Here is a 4,220-nt window from a genome sequence, read left to right as displayed (position 1 = left end):
GATGGGTAGGCAAGGGGGCCTGGGGGCCAGATCCGGCCCAATCGCCCTCTAAATCCAGTCCGTGGACGATCCAGGAATCAGCGTGTTTTTACATGAGTAGAATGTGTGCTTTTATTTAAAATGCATCTCTGGGTTATTTGTGGGGCAAAGGAATTTGTTCATTTCCCCCCTTCAAAATATAGTCCGGCCCTCCACAAGGTCTGAGGGACAGGGGACTGACCCCCTGCTGAAAAGGTTTGATGACCCCTCTGACTGGCTGTAGCTCTTCAGGGTTTCAGACAGGAATCTTATTCCCAGACCTGCCTGGAGGCACTGGACAAATGTAATGTTTACATGCCAGCATTAGGCCCATTAGGGCATCTTGGTGGTTTGCAACCAATGGCCATATCAGAACTGCAATAAAGCCAATCTAAAAGGCAATGGGTTGTATCCAATGGTATCCTTGCCCTAGTGGAAAGCACATACACGTTTGCAAGTTGGAGCTGACATTTTTTCATGAGCTACCTCATCCACTGCAGTTTCCTGTTCCCCTCCAGGAAATCTACTACTGATGGTGAACCTGTAGAATAGAATGTGATGTGGAGGGTTTGGGGGATAATAGATGGGACAACTTGTACCAGATTTTATGGCAGGAGGAAACAGAGAGCTCACATAGCCCTACCAGTTTGGGCCACAGCCCAATGTTTCTTTAAAGAAACCAGAAGACTGTGAGTTGTGAAGTCCCCAATTCACATCTTATTTGAGTCATGGATTTACTTCTCTTTTAGCTGAAGCAATATGGTCATACAGATATACTGACTTACTTTAAATATTTTTTTAGCAGTAGCATATTATTACTCTTACCATCCATGTGTTCAACTGCAGTGGTACCTCAGGTTACATACGCTTCAGGTTACATACGCTTCAGGTTACACACTCTGCTAACCCAGAAATAGTGCTTTAGGTTAAGAACTTTGCTTCAGGATGAGAACATAAATTGTGCGGTGGCAGTGGGAGGCCCCATTAGCTAAAGTGGTGCTTCAGGTTAAGAACAGTTTCAGGTTAAGAATGGACCTCTGGAATGAATTAAGTACTTAACCTGAGGTACCACTGTATCTCAGACTCACTTTGACCTCCAATGTGGCCCAACTCTCCAGTTATTACAAAGTGAGGTGCTTCTGGCAAAATGCTCCTTGGGCTCAGTGGACCCCTGGGCTAGCTGACCATCAGTGGCAGGCAACGGCACTGCTGTGATCTGAAGCAGGCAGCCATGAGCCATTTGCTATTTTAACTACCCACAAGAATCAGGAGGGACAGTGGCCCAAAAAAGGTATCAGCCATTATGGACCATGCTGGGACATTTGGCCCTTTGTAACTGCCTGATAGTACCAGGTGCTGCCACTGGGTCTGACTGTGCATTGAGTTTCCAGAGGTGCTGTGTGGAAAATGCCCCCATTCTTTTCCAGCTGTTCTCCATCAATTAATGAGAAAAATTGTATTTGATAATTATCAAAGGGGAGTGAAATTTTGGAGGAATTCTCATTGGTACAGGGCTTTTGTGTGTGTCCCTTATTTTCAAGATGGCCATGGGATGCTTGTGAGTGCCTTTCATTCTACGAATCATCTTTGCTCTGCAGCCTTCCTGGGTGTCGTACTTATGGAAATCCTCATTTGGACTGTGCTGTAAGTGTAGAAGGCAAGTATGCTGCCTATCATGTGTCTGACTGCAGTCCATTGCTGTTGCTCTTTTAAATGTGAAGTCTTTGAATTTTTAAGAAAATCAGTGCAGAAATAGGTTTTTAAAAACGTAAATAGGAGTTCCCTAAAAAAGAAAAAAAAAACCCAGCATGCATCTAAGGCGCTCAGTAGCCCAATCGCCTGTCATAGAATCATAGAATCATAGAATCATAGAATCATAGAATCATAGAATCATAGAATCATAGAATCATAGAATCATAGAGTTGGAAGAGACCACAAGGGCCATCGAGTCCAACCCCCTGCCAAGCAGGAAACACCATCAGAGCACTCCTGACATATGGTTGTCAAGCCTCTGCTTAAAGACCTCCAAAGAAGGAAACTCCACCACACTCCTTGGCAGCAAATTCCACTGTCTTCTAACACTTCAGTTAAAACCCAATGGAAGAATACATTGTGGCTTTAACTTCTCTCTTGGGGATTTCTGAGATCAGGAAGCACAGGCAGCTGGGGAGGCTGCAGAGTCCTGAAGGAATATTTATTGGGAAGAAACTATCCATGGATGCTTTGCAATTAAGGTCAGTCCTGCATCCACTGGAAGCAATCCTGAAGCACCTTGAGAAGTAGTTGGAAAAGTGGAAGCCTTCTTCACAGGTGAGCAAAATGTTTGAGAAACTGGAGGACAGGTTTTCACATGGTTGTTGTTTAGTTGTTTAGTCGTGTCCGACTCTTCGTGACCCCATGGACCAGAGCATGCCAGGCACTCCTGTCTTCCACTGCCTCCCGCAGTTTGGTCAGACTCACGTTTGTAGCTTCGAGAACATGGTACAGCCTCCCATCTAGACACAGAGCAGATCCAGTCCTGCTTCCACAAGATTGGTGCATCATGCGCTTTCAGACCACGCCAGGGATTCTGCATTGGCTGTTGATAACACAAGTGCTGAGCACCAGCTATTTCATACTGTAGTCATCCTCCTCCTATCCCACCCTCCTTTGCTATGTGTCTTTGATTTTCCTGATGGACAAAGAGGAAGAAAAAACCTTAAACAAGCAAAGGAAATGGCAGCAGGTGGTTCAACCTGCTTTTATTCAGGTAATGTTCCAGTTGCACAGCCCTCAAAGAAACCGCTCTGATAGGCTTTAATATTCCATGCCAAAATGCATCAGGGTTTCTTTTATTTCATTCGCACACCTAGAAGTTCTACTTAATGACTTAAGTCCTATAGGGCTGGAGGAGCTTTCTTCATCAGCCTTAAGTGCAAAATCCAATTGCAAATGACATAATGCATTAATGTGCTCTCAGGCTTGCACCAGTGGGAAGGATCTGCCACTTTCCAAGATGTGCCCTTTCAGAAGCTTTGGCATGATACATTGGACTAATGAAATTGCCTGAGCAGCTGGCTGCAAAGTGCCCGCTTTCAAATCGTCTAAGGAAATGTAAAAAGATATTGTTGCTGCTGGTAGTTTATTTATACAGATTTTCTGTTTAAACAAGTGTGTGTCTATTGCTTTTGTAAGCATGTAAAATAGCAATCATGGCTGAACCAGTGTCACAAATTCAGAGTGTATTTAGTGTCCAGAGTATATTTATTCTGTGTGGTTCTCCCCCCCCCCGCCCCGCCCTGCTTAGGGGCCCTGCTGTGTTGCTGCATTATGGTAAAAGTGCATTATGGAGAGATGATGGCCTCCTAAAATTATTCTCCTTGTTTGTAGGAGGCAAAATAGAGGTAGCCATTTTAGTAAATATTCTTGGGGTAGGAGCAGAATTCTTCAGCTGAGTAGAGAAGGGTGTTGAAAAAGAAAATTATCAGAAAATTTAATATACTTTTTTAAAGGCACCTTGACTGAATGGGACTACAGTATATAGTTACTTCCTTCATTCACCAGTATGAACTAATAGGCAAAGGAAGGAGGAGGAGGAGGAGAAGAAGAAGAACGGGGAAAGTCCATTGCTTCCTTCCATCATTTTAAAATATATTGGGCTAGATGCACAGTTGTGCTCAAAACTTCCCCATCCTACTAATGGGTGGGGAAGCTGAGGGGCATTTTGCCAAATATTCTCCAAGGGTTAGGGAACATTTCCAACCATTTACAGTGGTACCTCAGGTTACAGACACTTCAGGTTACAGACGCTGCTAACCCAGAAATAGTTCCTTGGGTTAAGAACTTTGCTTCAGGATGAGAACAGAAATTGTGCTCCGGCAGCGCAGTGGCAGCGGGAGGCCCCATTAGCTAAAGTGGTACCTCAGGTTAAGAACAGTTTCAGGTTAAGAACGGACCTCTGGAACGAATTAAGTTCTTAACCTGAGGTACCACTGTATAGACAGAACCTGAAAAAATAAATCTGAGAGAATATCTCAGGTCACCTCTGCACTGTACTTTTGAGGCAGCATCATACCACTTTAAGCAGTAATGGCTTTGCCCAAAGAATCCTGGGAGCTGTGGTTTGTTAATGATGCTAGGTGAGTTGCTAGGCGACCCCTATTCCCCACACAGAACTTCAGTTCCCAGAGTTCTCTGGGGAGAGGGATGGTTATACCACTCTA

Source organism: Podarcis liolepis (genome assembly GCF_965112155.1).
Source record: "Podarcis liolepis genome assembly, chromosome: 5".
Classification (NCBI taxonomy): domain Eukaryota; kingdom Metazoa; phylum Chordata; class Lepidosauria; order Squamata; family Lacertidae; genus Podarcis; species Podarcis liolepis.
Note: the sequence above shows the minus strand (reverse complement) of the source record.